The sequence below is a fragment of the Camelus dromedarius genome, chromosome 29 (assembly GCF_036321535.1).
Source record: "Camelus dromedarius isolate mCamDro1 chromosome 29, mCamDro1.pat, whole genome shotgun sequence".
Classification (NCBI taxonomy): domain Eukaryota; kingdom Metazoa; phylum Chordata; class Mammalia; order Artiodactyla; family Camelidae; genus Camelus; species Camelus dromedarius.
In genome coordinates, this window is record NC_087464.1 from 11,362,684 (window position 1) to 11,379,750 (window position 17,067).

The 17,067-nt window shown below is 50.4% G+C and overlaps 1 long non-coding RNA gene across 1 annotated transcript in view; it reads right to left on the minus strand.

Annotated features, from left to right (window-relative positions):
* The window catches only part of LOC105085447 (uncharacterized), a 189,698-nt gene that overhangs the window by 110,078 nt on the left and 62,553 nt on the right, over positions 1–17,067 (minus strand). The window lies entirely within an intron of this gene.

The following is a 17,067-nucleotide window of genomic DNA, read 5'->3' on the forward strand; positions in this document are numbered from 1 at the left end:
AGTCTGTCTCTCCACTGCCCCTTTTCTCTGGTCCCCATGGATGCTCTGAGCAACTTGAAAAGAGGCTGGGGAGAGCATCAGAGATGTTGGGTGAGCTTCAGAGATTTTTCTCCAAGCCTGCACAAATTTGGAATCCCAGCCTGTGTCCCTGACCTGCTTCCTTCAGGGACCTTGAGACCTCGGGCCGAGGGGGGTCCTATCCTCTCGTCCCCTCTGACTGTTTTCTTATCTTTTACAGTGACAAACTCCTTCTGCTTCTTGCTTCTCCAAAAAGCACACCATATGCCAGGAGGCGGAGCAAAGAGCCGCCGCCTCCCTCAAGACCCAGATGCATGGAAGCCAGAACTTCTTAGAGGCCAGTGGTCAGAGCTAGCCTTGTCCCCTCTGACCACCCTCTCCATCATCTCCACGCCCTCACTGAAGAGCCTGCATATCTCCTGTCCCTTCTCCTGTCCCTTGCTCTCTTTGCTCCCTTTATCATGTCCCTGACTCACACCCACAGGCCTGTAGATGGAGAAAATGCTTCCGCTCAGCCTTGAACTTCCACTGACTTCTTCATGCCTCCCCGGCCCCCCAGAGGCCCCTCACGCTGCCACCAGATCTAATGAAGTTTGCCAGAGCCCTCCTTGGCCCTCCTGCCCTGTCCTTCGAGAATGCTGCCCTGATCTTCCAGGAGGACACCTCTCTACAGCTCACATTCAGGATGAAGGAGAAACATGTGTTTGTGAAGTCACCTTCCCAGGTGAACGGTTGTGGAGAGCATCAGAGATGCTCTTTCCTGGTGCCCCCCCTTCTCTGGCCGTTCCTCCTCAGCCTCCTGTGAGAGACCTTCCTCCACTCTCCAAAGGCTCCCTCATTTTCTAGTCTGTCACCTTGGCGAGCTCCCTGACGCCCATGGAAGAATGCCAAAGAAGCAAATAATGCACCCGTTTCTTTCTATCTGCGGGTCAGGTCCCTTCCATGAGCTCCATACCTGAATAGCCCCTCCTTTCAAAGCACCTCAACCCAACCCGCCCCAAACCTCACTACCATCATCTCCCTCAAACAAACCGCCATCCAGCATTTGCTTTCACTGTTGAGTGATCACTGTTCCCCTGCCCCATGTGCAGCCACCCCAGGGCCCATCATTTTCCTCCACCTGCATTACATTCCCAACCATTTCTCCCCTAGTGCCTCTGACCGTAGTGACCAGCATGGCCCCATGGGCCTCCTGACCAGCCATCTCTGCCCTTGCCTTCTTCTAACTTGTGTTCCACCCAGCTGGGGTCTTCTTTAAAAAAACAAATTCAAATAGGATCATTTCTCTCTGCTTAAAATCCTTCCACGGTTCCCCCAAGGCTTCTAGGATAAAAGCTAAAAGTCAAAACCGAGTCTGCAAGTTTTAAGTAGCATCTCAGCTTCCTTTCCCGGCCTCAGCTCACGCCGTTAACTCACACAGCTCTCTCCCACCAGCTGCCCCCACAGCTGGCCCCCTTCACACAGGTGGTCCCTCAGGCCGGCAGCTCTCTGAGGAGGAAAGTCCATTTCTGTTTGCCAGGCAGTCTTTGTATCCTCAGTACCTAGCTAACACCCAACACACAGGGGTTCAATAGATATTAAATAAATAAATGGATGAGTGAATGAATGAATGGATGAGGGAAGAACAAACTGGGCCCTGTTACAGAAGGGCCAGAGTGGTCAGAGTCAGCCCTGGGGGCCCAAAGCCAGCTCTGAGTGGATGGGCCTCCAGGGCCTAGGCACCAAACATTAGGGCTTTATTAAAGACACTATTGAATCAGAGAGGGTTCCCCAACTTCCCCACTTGTGACGGAAGCCCAGGAGAGAGCTGGCTAGGCTCACACACTGGAGGGGACGGAGGGCCAAGTTCATATTCCTTAGAGCTGAATGCATCCATGCACTTGTGACCCCAGAAGGAGCCACTGTCAGTGTAACCTTTGCACTCTCTCTTTGAGCACCAAGTGCGGCCGGCCCTCCTCCTCCAAGGCCTGGCCCGGCCCCGAGAGTGGAGAAGCCAAATAGTTGGGGTCTTAGAGCAGGAGCTGCTTTGGGGCAATGATAACCAGCAGCAGCTTCAGCTGGGGTCAGAGTTGCTGGGAGGCTGGGCCACACGAGGTGGCAGGAAGTCCTCTGGAAGGCCCTCATCTTCCCCCAGCTGGGCCTGCCAATCGACCCACAGGAGGGTTCTTCTCAGCTCAGGCAGGGAGAGTCCAGGAAGGTTGTTAAACTGCAGCAGAGGGGCCAGGCAGGCAGCCCTGGGCGCCTGGAGAACTCGAGTAAGCCTTCAGTTAGCAAACCCAGTCGCCGCGCGTTGCTGGGTGGTGACATGATAAAGGCCCAGCTCACTCAGAAGGTGAGCGCCCGCACCCCACACCTGAGGTCCCTGCCACCAGCCGCAGACCCAGGGCACCAACCCCCAAGAATTTTAAGGAGAGAACATTCCGATGGCAGTTGAAGGCAGCAGTTAAAGCCAAGGCTCAGGGCACGGCAGAATTCACAGTCCAGGGAAGGGCATGGTCCCCCCAAAAAGGATCTCGGTTGATGGGAGGGAGCATCTGCAGGCCCTGCAGACGGAGCTGGGAAAGTTTCCCAGAGACAGAGCAGAGCAGGGATGCCGGCATGGGGGCCTGTGAGGATATGAGAAGAGCTGATGGTCCAGGGCACCTGAGGGAGGGGGTGAGGACCCAAAATGGCCAGTGGGCTGGAAGGCAAGTTGAACACTCTGGGCTCTGCTGGGGGCCCATCCTGGAGAAAAGAAGCCGAACTTCCTCCCCAGCCACTGAGCTTCCAGGCTCTTAGCAAAATGGTTAGCACCCATGGCCGCCTCTGTCTCATGTTCTCTGTGAATCAGAGATGTGTCCTGTCCTCTCTGTCGGCACAAACCAGCATCAGGTTTCAAATACTAAGCCCATTCATTCATTCAACAAATACTTCTTGAGCACCTATTGTGTGCTGGACATTAGGAATGTAATTGTGAACTGAAGGGTGCCCCTGCCTGGTGGAGATTACAAGTAACTCTAAAATATTTCTCTGTGATGACAGGTGTTTTAAAGGAGCAGCACATGGCTCTTTAAGAGTTTACAGCCCTGATCTGGGTACAGGGCTTCTCCAAGAACAACAGAGCTGAAATCTGAAAGATGAGTAGGAATTACCTAGCTGAAATGGGCAGGAGGAGAGTGAAGGCAATGGTGTTCTAGGCAGAAGGAACTCCAGGAGCCATGCCTAAGTGCCGAGAGATGCTCGGCATGTTTAAGATGCCAACAGTGGGCCAGGGGCCAGGAGCACAGAGACCTGGGAGAAAAAGAGGCTGGAGAGGCAGGCGTGGATCCAGCCATGCATGCTCTTGGAGGTCATGTCAAATGTTTATTTTTGGCGTTCACGTGGAATTGTTCTGGTCTTGATGCTGAAGGCGAAAGCACGGGCAGCCGACGGCAGGACCACGTGGCCCTGATGCAGAAGGCAAGGATGTGTCCCATATGCTCATCATAAGAAAAGATGAGCATACGTGTATCCATAGGCAATTCCAAGCCACAGAGGGGTCGGGTACCATAACCCATCACTATTATGGAGTCCACATTCGTCCCCTTGGCATCAATTACAGAGAAGATAATGTCAGGCATCTCAGGCACAGAAACTTACAAAAGGTTAAACTGTGATTTCATCAATGACAGAGGGACCTTGGCAGGGTTTTGTTGTGTTTATGCATATATGTGTCTATAATTCTCTAGACCAAATCTCTATACTGAGGTAGAAGAGATGGACTGCTGTCCCATTTGTCAAGTGAAAAACTAAGGCTTAGAACAGTTTAATGGCTTCCCCAAGGTCACAAAGGGAGAATGAGACAGAATCAAGACTAGAAACTATCTTCCAGCTCATCTCACAATGTGCTTTCTCTAAATAATGGAGGACCAGCCACGCCTGGAACTTATATTTGAGAAGAAAGTAAAATAAGATAAGCTTACCCCCCAAAATGCACTCCAATGTGCTTACAAAATGGTTGGATAATATATTACCTGAGTTCTGCTCTATAAGCTTGCAAATAAAGATATTAAGCACTAGATAATTTACTCATCTCCAAACTAAAAGGATTCACTTAAAGAAATTCTCAAAAATCATAAAAAGAAAACAGAAGCAGAAATAATTGGAGAGAGAACGAAGTAAAGGATGATGATGATGTAAGCTCATCCACTTGGAGACATGATACTAGTTCAGACTCCTACTTGTCCATTCAGAACTTGAAAAACTCCTGGTGAAATTCATCTGGAAAACAAAGATGTCTCGTCCATTACAGAATGGACACCCAGACTGCAGGTCAGGGCACAGGACAAGCACCGTTAAAGCCATGTTTCAATGGGTTAAAGATAAAAGATGGTTTGGGAAAGCGGATTTGAGAAATGTAGACATGGCAGCTCATGGATGAGAACACAGGTGTTGAAGCCCTCGACTCCTGACCCCGGGTCCTCCTGCTTGCTTCCACTTACCCGTTGGCTCTCTGCCATCTAAAAATACTTCCTGCCAGAGCATCTCAGGATAAGCTCTCCAGTGGTTCCACTGCCCTGGTCCCACACAGCCCAAGGGGATGCACATCCTTATAAGATTCCAATAGCCTCACTTCCTTGACCCCCAAATCCAACCAGTTGCACCTCTCGCATCTTCTCTAAGCACCTGGCTCACTTCCTCCAGCTTACACATACCAGAAGCTACGCTATCCCAAGGAAACAGACTCCACATGTCATGTGTCCATTCATGGCTAGACTCTGGGGTCCCCTATAGCAACCAGGGCATAGCCCTCCCCAGCCCAGGCCCCATGCAAGGGTTCATGGGCTGGGCCCTCAGTCCTACAAAGTCTGAGCGAGAGAGCAAAGAGGCTGAAAAGGCCTAGCCATTCCACGAGGAGACAGAGGCCCTCTGTCCCTCTGTCCCGATTCCTTCCCAAACGGGGACTGCCTCCCTAACTCTGTATCACTCCAAAGTGAACTGGGCTCAGCTGTGATGCTCAAAGAAATGAAGCGTGTCCCCCAGCCGCCTTTGAAGGGATACAGAATCTCAGCTGATCCATGAGACCCCTCTGCACCGGCCACGTCCCCCTGGGGCGGCTGTGCTCCCAGCAAAGTTTTGCGGAGGCCGGGCTGGGCGTGGTCAGGGCTGCATCCCTCTCTGTGGCTGCCTTCCCTGAACCTCCCCACCCTCCTCTTCTCTCTTCCACCGTTTACAAGACTGGAGGGAACGGCGTCTGAGCCTGGGGTGCCCTCAGCTCTGGTGGGAGGGGAACAAACAGGGAGGAGTGGGCTCAGGGTGGAGGAGGGGACAATCAGATGATCCTGCTTCTGGGTGGGGGGTTGGGGGTAGGGGGGGTGGAGTGGGGGAAACAGGACAACAGCCAGTTGGCCCTGCAGCCTGGGCACTGGCCTCTGCCCACCTTCTCCTGGACAGGCACAAGACCCCATCTTTCAGGGGCTCAACCCCTTTTCTTCCAACCAGAAAATGGTTTTCATAACAGAGACCATCCCTGACCCTAAGAATCTGGTGGAGGGTGCCTCCACTCTTATTTCCTTGCCACACATCCGTACCCGACCCCTGCCACACCATCCCGGAGAGTACTCAGCGTGGGGCTGGGGACCAGCCCCAAGGGCGTCGTGACACATCCTACCTGGGCCAGAGCCCCAGACCAACCAAGTGAAGCCTGCAGGCCCTCAACCTTGACCTGCCTGCCTTCTCAGTCCTCCTTCAAAATCCATTTATGTGTTGACAACTCAGGACACAGAATTCTTGTCAGATGCAGTCTCTCGTACAATTTCTCTCATATGTCTAAATGTTACATTTCCCTAGACGTCAAGTTGAAATAAATCCTGTAGACACTTCAGGAAAAAAAAAAAATTCCTTCATGCCTCACGCTATCATCCACAAACGTGGACTGAACGCACCATGCCTGGTTGGGAGAATGTTCAGAAGGGCCTCTCGAGAATTCAAATTTCTCATCACACTAGCAGGGAAACTCTGGAATTAGGAGTAAGATGAGGGGCCGGGTGGGGGTGCCGTGTTCACACGTTAAGGCTTCAACCTTACGCGGGCTTAGTTTAGCGAATTGAGGACTTGTTTCCCAAGCACATGCTGGGGACTGAGTACCACTTTCTATTATGAAAAGAGGCCTTGAACTTGGAAGTGTGTGTGTTGGGGGGGGTTGAGTAGGGGAGGTTGAAGATGTGAATATACAAAGATGCGATTATATCTGCAAAACTGAATACATGAACATTTCCACCTGTCGACCAGACACGCTCTGGCAGAGGGAGTGGGGAGAGTGGGCTTCGCTGGGTTTGTTTCGGTGCTTTCATCTCATGGTTTATCAGTGCTCTCTTGTTTTCCTTAAGGACGATGGGAAAGTTCAGCACATCCGTATTTCAGGCCTGTCGACAAAGGCCACGGCTTTGGGGCTGATCCCCTGGCATGATTTATTTCGACACTGGTATGCCATCTAACATGGTACAGTGGGGTCCCTGCCGGCCTCCACTTCCCCCAAGAAGTCAGCCCTTCTTCTGTCTGATTGGTCCTGGCTCTCTGGCCACTGAACTCTGGGGCGGCCTCCAGGTCCAGGGCGCCCTGGGACCCAAGTCCTTGACAGAGGTGCTGTTTGGCAGTAGAAGGTGGGGCAGGGAGAGGACAGGGGAAGGTGGAAGTGGAATGAAGGGACTTCTGGATGAGTCCCCAGCCCCCTGTGCTGATGCACCCCCACCCCTCCTCCTCTGTTTGCGACCTACTCTTTCCAAAGCAAAATAGCATAGAGATGAGGCCAGATGTGTCTTTTCCTATGAACTTGGCTTTGATGACGAGTGTCGGTCATCAGATAAATCAGTTAAAAAGCCTGCACCTCTGTGATCTGACGCTGGGTGTTTCACCTCCAGCATCTTGTCATAAAACACCCAACAGCCAGAGCCTTCCTCCTGCTCACTTGAAAGGAGGTCTCTGCAGAGGTGCTTCCAGGCAGCAGGTAAAGAGTCCCCACAGCCAGCGGCAGGAGCTGCTGGTGACTGTGAGCAGCCAGCCAGAGCCCAGCTCAAGGCATCCCCGGCTGAGCCTCAGGGGAAGAGGTCAGCCTTCAGATGTCGAGTCCTCTCAAGCCAGGCACCCGCAGTGGCCTTTCTAGAAGAGAACTCAGGCTGCTCTCCCCCGGAGCACTCTGCTATACAGGTGTCCCAGGATAGCCTTGACACCTGGATGGGCCAAAGGAAGGAATCCGCTCACCCCCTCAGGGCCCGATGACTCGTGCTCCAAGATCCTGTGTCCCTCCTTTTGCTCTGAAGGAAGGAAGGTGAGGAAAGCATAGGTGTAGACAAAAGAGCTTGAGAAACAAGGATCCCCAGCCTGGCTCTTTCTTGGTCCCGTAGGCAGTGCTTAGGGTGCAAAACTCTCGAGGCTGTGTTGGAAGTTTTTGCCAGAGTGCCCGAGTGGGGGAAAAAATGAAAATCACACACTCTGGGTCCCTTTTCCTCTGATGTAAATTACGAGGTAGGGGAGCTTGGTCATCCCCGGGTTCCCCTCTAACCCGACACCCGGACTCTGAGACCACCTCCCTCCTAGCGTGCAGTGGCCTCGGCCTGGCCGCCCTCTTTCCACGTGGGGCTTCTCAGGACACCACGGCGGGGGAGCCTGGCAGTACCGTGCCCCACAGTCACAGCCGAAGAAGGCTGCTCTTCCTCTTCACATTACAAGTTTAGATTTTAGTCTAAATGTGGATGCTCTGAAACAGGAAACCAGAGCTTCAAGCCCCATACCTGTGGAATTTTCTAAATATTTTCATTGCACCCACATTTATTGAGTACTCTAGCGACCAGGTGCAGGGATGGGAAGAGGATCTGAAGATGGTTTCTGCCCCCAAGGAGTTCACAGTCTAATTGTGAAGAGGCAGGAACAGGGGAATCTCAGGAAAACCTACCCATCTCAAGGGGATCAACCCATCCCAGGGAGCAACATGTCCCTTCTTTGAATTAGCAGGTGACAGAGAGAGAGCGGTAGGCTTACAAATGCGCTTCCCTTTCATAAATCTCTTTGCCATTTGCTATGAGCTACATCAGGTGTCTGCTCAAGTCTGAAGGTTTAGGCTGATTAGAATATTTTCAGTAAATAAATAAGAGAATTTAGATTTAATAGTGAGAGACATGTAAACAGGACTCAGCTCCCTTTGACTTTTCCTAAGGGACAAAGCAGTGTACAATCAGCCATCGTCTCTGCACCAAGCAGAGGAACGAAGGAAGTCTGAGCTGTGCAGGTTTTATTGGAACCAGCTCACTAAAGCACCATTAACGACCCGCTGAAGCCTCTTGGGATGGGGACAAGGTTGTTTATGCAGAAAATTAGAAGGAATGTACCCCTAGCTCTGAAAACAGGGTTTAGGAAGTAAATGCATATGAAACTAGAAGAAAGTTGGCATCTTCAAAATTAAAACAAAGGCATCAGTTGCTTCATTTGGATTGAAAACCTTAATTAAAAGGCCAGTTCCAAAGGATTCCGACACATGAGTGATGGTTTCTGCCCAACATTCGAGGATACCTATCAGGGTAGGAATCACAGACCTTAAGAGTTATAAATGTTTTTGCTGTTTTGTTTTTTTTTGTTTTTGTTTTTTTTAATTCAAATGGAGCCATTCAGGAAGGGGTTCATCCATTTCACAGTCCTAAAAATAAAACCAGAAAGTTCAGAGACCTGCCCACACTATTTCTTACGGTCCACAGTTCCACTGCCTGCCGTAGGGTCACCTTCTGGTCTGCTCCATTGGAGCCACCAAGAAGCTTTAGGGTTCTGCCCTCCTTGTGGGGTTGGAGAGGTTGGTTTCCAGTCCTCCCCCCGGGGGATTTTCCACTTAGAACTTTTTCCCAACCCACTGTCCTGGCTGCCTGGTCAATCTTCCCCCAGGTCTTCCTCCCTCTACCCTCCCCCTCCGTCTGATTTCCTGACACCCAGAGGTGCCCCATGGCACCCACTGACTCCAGTACCACTCCAGTACTCTCATCTCCAACCCCGCACAGCCTGGGCTCCCCTCCTCATTTCCTGCCCTTAGCACTGGAGGGAGGAATTTGATATTGCCCCTGAACTTGAGGTGGAGGAGCCTCAGGGGTTGGTCTTATGACAAATGTCAGAAGCCTGCTTATGGAAACCATCTCCCTCCCCATCTTCATGTCCCAATGATACAGAACAGTCCCCACCGGCCCCTGGGTGCCCGACCTCCGGGCTCTGCAGCTGGGCCCTGTCCTGGCTGCCGTCTATGCCTGGACCAGCCCCTGGGCCAGGCATCTCTGCTCAGCAACACAAAATTTGGGAAAGCATCTCTCTGGCCATCCAAGCGGAAGACCCCCTCCACAACACCTCCCCACCACGGGGGTCTTGCACACATGTGCCTCATCTTTCTAGAATGAAGGGGAAATAAGAAACAGCCCCCACCCCTCCCGCTAGATACCACTGCCTTCTCTTAGCCGCATGTAATGGTCAGGCCAAGTAACCATGGGCTGGTGATGCTTCTCAGATGAAACTGGATCTCTGCAGGCAGACGCCGGCTCAGCTGGGGAAGGGGGTGTCCAGCAGACGCCTGAGGACCCACAAATGCCTTAGGGTCCAGAATGGGGACCACCTCGCCCCACTCCACCCTGGGGCACGCAGAGCATTTGGTGTGTGGGGAAGAATCATGGCGCAAGGGCACACCGTCCCGTGGGAAGGGTTTAGCTCAGTGATGTAAGAAGAAGACAAAATCAGCCAGACTAGCACTCTCGAAGGAGGGCCTCCTTTTATGCAGAAAAGGGGCTATCACAGAACAGAGAACAGAAGCTTGCAGAGCATTCTCCGCACCTCCACCTCTCCCACCCCAGGCCGGCGGGTCTTCTCTGAGGCTCCCCTTTACCGGGAATTCAGCCCCCTTCAGCACGGAGGATCTGCATTTGCTCACATCTGCCGTGTCCACGTGGATGCAGCAGTGTCGAGCTTCAGTCTCTGTGTTTCTCACATCAGATTCTCCAGTGAGAGGCTCTGGGCACTGTCCACTCAACAGATTCCTTATCAGCCCCTCCCCACCCCCGGCCCCAGGATCAAGAGTCCACCCTAGTCTGTCTGTGAGGGACGGAACAGGTGATCCTGTTCCAGGAACGTGGCCCAGATGGTGAAAGCAGGAAAGGAGTTTGGAGACAGGAGTTGACCTGCGGCGGGCGTGATGGAGCTGAAAGTATGCTGTAGGTTTCTGAGTGCCCTGCTGCCCACATCAGGACTGTCATGGCCCACAGCGTGCAGGGGTGTGGCAGAAGTAGAGCCTCGAGAAAGGAGGAGCCAACAGGGGGGACCGCTGTCGAGACGTCAGGGACCCTGAGGATGCAGAAGGGGGACCAGGACTGGTCCCCAAGGAAGTCTCAGTGTCTTTGATGGTTTCCGGCAGAGGCAGCAAAGAGAGATACTGCCACCTGGGCAGAAACCAGGTGAAGACAGGAAGGAAGGAATGGCTCAAGAGGATGAGTGAGAACTTTCCCAAGAAAAGAGAGAAACGGAACAAAGATGGGGGGTGTCAGAGGCCAGGCCCCCTCGGTCCTCCCTCCCTCCGAAAGGACAATGTGTCCACAGTGGGAGCGATGGGTTTTAGGTTTGGACCTCAGTTTCTGCAACTACTTGACAGAAGGCTTCACTCTGTGCCTCAGTTTCCTCTTCTGTGATGCAAAAGCGGTCAGTATTTCACAGGGATGGCGAAAGGATAAGACATGTCCCTCGCTTGACCTATGCTGGGTTCACCGTAGGAGCTCAGTCAGTGAGGACTCGTAACAGTGCGGAAGCTTCCCTCCTGAGGCGAAGCTGTTCCGCCGTCTGCACACACATCACCCGCACTGACCCTCTCTCAGACCCTGCCCCTCTCTGCCTCGGGGTTTGGTTGCTTAGGCGCTGTCCTAGCTCCTCCTCGTGTGGACCGGGCAGGAGGGACCCACCCCGAGGGCCATCCCACCCGCAGCCAGCAGTCCAGGGCCAGGCACACAGCAGAAGCTCACTGGGCTCAGTGACCTGCCCAGCCACAAAAAGCCATCTAGGTGGGAAATTTCAGGCGCCGCCTTCTGAGTCCTAGCTTTGTCCAATCACTGGCCACAGGCAAGTGAAGGACACTGTGTCAGTGGGCCTCAGTGTCCTTGTCTGTAAAATGGGAGGTTTGACCTTTGTGTCCTCTGGAGACCTCCCTTGGAAAAGAAGTTCATTTCTTTAAAAAAAGAAAAAGAAAAATAGATTCATCTTCTTCTGGATTTAGTTAGTAAACAGGAATATGAAAAATGTACATCCACAGAAATACCTGCTTCAAAGCTGCCATTAGGTTGCCAGAAGTGGTAAATTTGACCCCAAGCAGGTCCCTCGGAGCTCAGAGCAGTTGTATAATTTAAAAACAAACAAACACTATTCCTGCTGAAGCAAGAGATCTATATCAAGAGGGAAAAAAATTCAGAAGTGAAACTGGCTCTTTCTTTCCGCTCTCCACTCACTCATTTCTTGATGAGGCAAATCACAGTGCCCTGATCTCACCCATCACACACGCCTCCACATGGGAGGGGACACCCGAGATTCCACAGAGCCTCAGCCAGTGCTGGAAACCCAACCAACTGCCAGGAGACCCTCGGTCCACGGGCAGCGCTCCTCCAGGAGCCTTTGCCTGGACAGAGTAAACATGTGCCCTCCTTGCTGGGAGGTCCTGTCCGCTCCAGTCCCCCCAGGCAGGTCCTGGAATTCTGTCCACGTGGGCTGGTATGTCTGCCGCTCCTGCTAGACTGTGAGCTCCTTGAGGGCGGGGACAGTGGGCCCCCCTCCCTGCAACGAGCATACACATTTTCAGACAGCTAACGTGCAGATGACTAACAAAGATGTGGGACATATTTGAATTAGGTAATTGGCTTTGGGGAATGGTAGACAGTTGTGCCACTCATAGAACTAAAGGACACAGTGAAGGAGAAGGCTTGAAGGGCAAAGACCTTGAGTTGATTTAGGGGGGCGCTGAGTTTGATGAGCCAAATGAAAGGGCCCTGCTGGGTGGAAAGCACCTGGATACAGGGCTAGGGCACAGGCTAGCAGCAGGGAATATGCTTGGGGAAACCAGCAAATTGGTTAATAAGCATCACGGGCATATATGAGACAAGCCTAGGAGAGAAGGGTGGCCAGGCCACTGAGGCTTGAATTTTGGAGAAATCCGTCTCTTAGAGGACAAGGGGGTTGGCTCAGAAGAGCAGAGAAGTGGGGGTGGAACTAGAAGGATCATGGGAGGAAAGGGAGGAGGGAGTTTCAAGAAGGAAAGACTGGAAATTGAGTCGGGGTCCTTATCAGGATGGTTGTGAGAGAGACGGAGTGGACCAGGGCAGAACGAGGGCAGATGGAGGGGCAGCCCTGATGATCAAGTTCTGCAGAGGAACTGAAGAGTGTGGAGATAAACTGAGGGATGTGATCACACCAGGAGGAAAATGGATGTAGCAGAGATCTTTGTAAACAAACAAAAGAAGCACAATAGCCTTAGCAAGCCCTCTGTTTTGTTATTTCTCTTTTTAGAGTGACAGTAAGATTTCTCCACCCTCTAATCAAGTTTTAACCAGGAGACATGGAGTTGGGGTCCTCCAAGTCTTCTTTAAACTCCTCATAGCCCTTCTCCTTCAAGTGTGTTACTTATCTTACGAGAGAATGGGAAGAAGGACAAATCCCATTATGGAAAGTGTCCCCCAAAGGACAGATTGGAACACAAACACCGCCTCGGGCTCTGTCCAGTTGCACGGGGCACAGGAAGGGTAGATCCTACATGAGGCTAAAATGGAAAAGAAGGTGCCTTCCCCCAAATCATGAGCCTAAACTACATTCACAGAACAAAAGATTACTTGCCATGCACTCAAGGTCCTTCTCTATAACCAGTGTGCTCAGAGAATTGGACACGGAGCAGTGGGGGAAAGAAAGAGCAGCAGCAAAACACCTGCCCTCCAGGAGCTTGCATCCTGGTGCACATATGATACCTGTAACTCCATGCGAGTGCTCCAAGGGTTTCTTGATTTTTTTTGGAATCATCCAGTTCCAAACTAGGGTAGGGGTGGCAGGGCATTGGATCTACCAATTGCTAGTTTTGCGTAAGGAACGTAAACTCTCTGGGCCTGATTCTTTACCTATAAAACAGGAAGAATTTTTCACCATTGTTTATAAGGACTGGAATAACATATTTCGAGCACATGGCATGGTGGTTGGCGTGCATGCTGGATGAAGAGCGGCCATGATCTCTTGCGATACGATGTGGGGATGGAGTTCTCACCAAATCTAGTGAGGCTGGCAAGGGGAGTGAAAGAAAATAGCTTCTTGGAGAACGTGGAAATAAAAATTAGCCTTAAAAAGTAACCAGAGTTTTGCCTAAACAAAATGCTGTTTGTGAAGCTTCCCCTCTTCATCCATCCAGCCATCCATCCACCCATCCATTCATTCATTCAGCAACATTTTTGGAGTGCCCAGAATGTGCCAGGCACATGAGGAACACTCGGACATTTGTAACACCAGCTAAGCAACCACGGTGTTCCAATCAGGTATTGGAAAATTAGCCAAGTATCAAACTCAAGTAATGCCTAATTCCCTTTCCCTATGTGCATCAGAGAGAAATGACCTGTGACGTGAATCTCTAGAGCCATTGGCAGAGGTTTTGTTTTGGGTTTTTTCAGTGGGATTTTTTCCCTTTCTTTTCAGCTGCTCTGGCTTTTCACAAAGAATCAAGCATCTACACGTTGTAGAATGCCCACAGAAAATAAAACGTCTGTCCTTACATAGTGGCTTTTAAAGTAATGTTTGAGCCATCCCTTTGTTGAAGTTCATCACTGGAGAACCACTCTTCCCTCCCCACAGGGAGCTCATTCTTCACCAAAGGGAGAGCTGGGAGCATGCGCATGGAGATGCTTTAGGGAGAGGAGGGGAGATAAAATTAGAACTTTTTTTTTTTTTTTTTTTTTTTGCTGGCCAGAACCTCACTTTTGAAAATAAAATTTAAGCATTGTGAAGTTTATTTGACTGGTTTGCTCTTTGCTGTCCAGTCTCATATTCCCATTTTTTTCTAATTTCTCTGCAAAATTCAAGCACATGCCTTTTCACCCATCATCCTCCCTACTCTAAGAGAAACCCAGCAGGTTGCCCAGCCCAGCCCCAGTGGAAGCTGCAGCTCAAATTCCTACAAAGGGAAGGGGTAGAAGCCACTCAAGTTCCTAAATCTTTTGAGCCCAAACCGTAGTTTGAGGGGTCCTCAACCGTCAACCCATCTCTCCCTGGAGTGCTTTGCACACAGGAATCCCATGTTCTACTCACAGAGGAAAGACTCGGCCCTGCCTTCTAACTTCATGTGGGACCTGGAAGAGCTTCAGTGATGTATTTGTTAACCAGAGACCACCTTTCTTTGTGGCTGAATGACATCACCCATCATCATGGGGGGCTCGGAGTCCCCCTCCAACCCTCCGCAGGAAACTGGCCAGAAAGGCGGGGCCTAGATGCTGAAGAATTGTCTTTAGAGAACTTTCTAGTGGATAAAGCACTTATAAAGCAATAATTGAGACATACTGTTCAAGTCTGTCTTATGGATCGTAATAATGGCTATCTCTTAGTATCCTGGAAGCTGCTCTTGGTGTTTCTTATGTGTATTTACTCATATAATCTTCCAAATAACCATTAAAAGCCTTGCTACTCAAAGTGTGATCTGCGAACCAGCAGAGTCACCACCACCCAGGAGCTTATTTGAGATGCAGGATCTCAGGTTCCACCGAGAGCCAACTGACTCAGAGTGTGCATTTTAACAAGCCGAGGTGCGTTCATGGTCGGGTTTGAGAAGATGCTACTCTGGTTACTGCTTTTATCCCCATTTTATAGACAATGAAACCAAGACCCAGAGGGGCTAACTAACTTGCACAAGAATATGCAGATAGGAAGGGGCAGAGCCGGGATTCAAGCTGAAGAAGTCAGGGGTCCGAGCCCACTCCCTCTCTCCATGCTACGTAACACTGATATTTAATCACCACTTAAATATCTTCCCAGGGTAATTTCTTGTTCCCAGCCTCTGCCATGAGTTCCAGCACCCTCCACTCTGCTGCCAGCATTTATCCCAACGCCACTCTCACCAGACTTCCTGGCATAGCGTATTCAACGTCACCCCTAGACTTGCAAGATTGGGTCTAAATCCTTTTACATAGAGGACAAGACTGACCATACGACCCCAAGCAACCTTACCAACTTCGTCTTTCATCTCTCCCTGCCTCCCTATTCATGTCACCCAAACTTAGGGACCCCTTTGTATCCTCTCACAGATGGGGTGTGGGTGTGCCCTCTACCTAGAACGTATCTTCTCCGCCTGGTGAATCCAAATCCAAGCCCAAGTGTCAGCTCAACATGGAAGCATTTCCTAGCCCCCTTGGCCAAATTTTATCATTTTGGTCACTCTGGTCTCGTAGCATCTAAGTTCTTACCACGATGGTAAATCTCATATGTGATGATGGAAGCATGTCTCTCCTACATCTCAAAATGTGACCTCCGTGAGAAGAGACCACGCCACAGGGATCTTTGAGCCCACTGTGCCCACCCCAGCGCTTTCCCCATAGTGGTGAGTGCTTGAGCTGTTGAGCCAATGAAATGCATGGGCTGCCCAGCCCTATGGATGCATGGGGAGCACGGAGCATTTTGCACCATAAGCCCTGTGCCTCGGTAAAGAGAAAGTGCCACCCTCCAGGCGGCTTTCACTCAACAATCTTGGAAGAAGTAGCCCGGAGTATTTAAGAAAGAGCCTCATCTTAAAAGTCGGCAACTTCTCCACCGATCCTTAGAGTGGAGGCTGGCGAGAACAGTTTTGCCACCATAACCCTTCTCTTTGTGTCATGATACTTGAGGGGCTTCCTTCAATGTCCCTTTAGAGTGCAATATTCTGATACTAAAAATGATACTTTGTATGAAGCCAGCACCCAGGCTGTTTGGCGTTGCAGGACCTGGCCGTTCAGGAATGGAGAGGGCATTGCTTCCATTCATATACTTGGGGTCACCAGGTACCCCAAGGTACATTTTCTTTTACTAAATTTCTACATCTTCTGTCAAATGAACTTGCCCTTTAAAATAGGCTTTAGGGAAATCCAGGCACTTTGGGAAGCGTCCTAAGCACAAACCCAGTCCCCGGACCGTATCCACCTGCATGGCAGCATTTGCTTTTTTTTGAAAAATCGTAGATGCTAACATTTTCTCCACAATCTTCAAAGAAAAACATATATAAAAAAAAAAAAAGCCAAAGCTTGTGTCAGAAGAGGGAGACTGAAGAAACTTCATTTTTTTTCTTGAGTGCTAGAGAATACACTTACCTGGAGAGCAACTCCATTGTACGTATTATAATTGGCCTCTTAATCACCCCTTAAATTTTCAAGCCTTTGTAATATTCACATATAACTTCAGGAAAAGTTGATCCTGGAGAAACATGCAAGACTTTTTTCTACTCACCCCCTGCCATCCAGAAATGGGAGGAATGATCTGTGTACACCTGCCATGGAAGGTTCTGTTGCCCAGGGACACTTGGGACCTTTGATGCAGTCAACCCCAGTCCTGGATTCCACTAACTCTTTTTCTTTTTTAATATTTGAATTTATTTTTTTTTTCAAAAATATGGAGAACATAATTCAAAGAATTATAGAAGCACATAAAAGAAAAAAGTGAACGTCTGTCTCTTGACTACTTGCTCCTGTGGAGTAACCATGTTAATTTGAGTATATTCTTCCAGCTTATTGAAAGGCAAATGAAAAAATTAGCATTAAGTCTAGAGTGGGTGTGGAGAAAAAGGAACCCTCCCACATGGCTGGCAGGAATGCAAATCAGTGCAGCCACTACGGAGGACAGCACAGAGGGCCCCCCCAAAAAATACAAATAAACCTAACATATGATCCAGCAACCCCACCCCTGGGCATATATAATTTGAAAAGACACATGCACCCCAATGTCTACAGCAGCAGCATTCACAACAGCCAAGACACGGAAACAACCCAAATGCCCAGCTACAGCTGACTGGACAAAGAAGTCATGGTGTACACACACACACACACA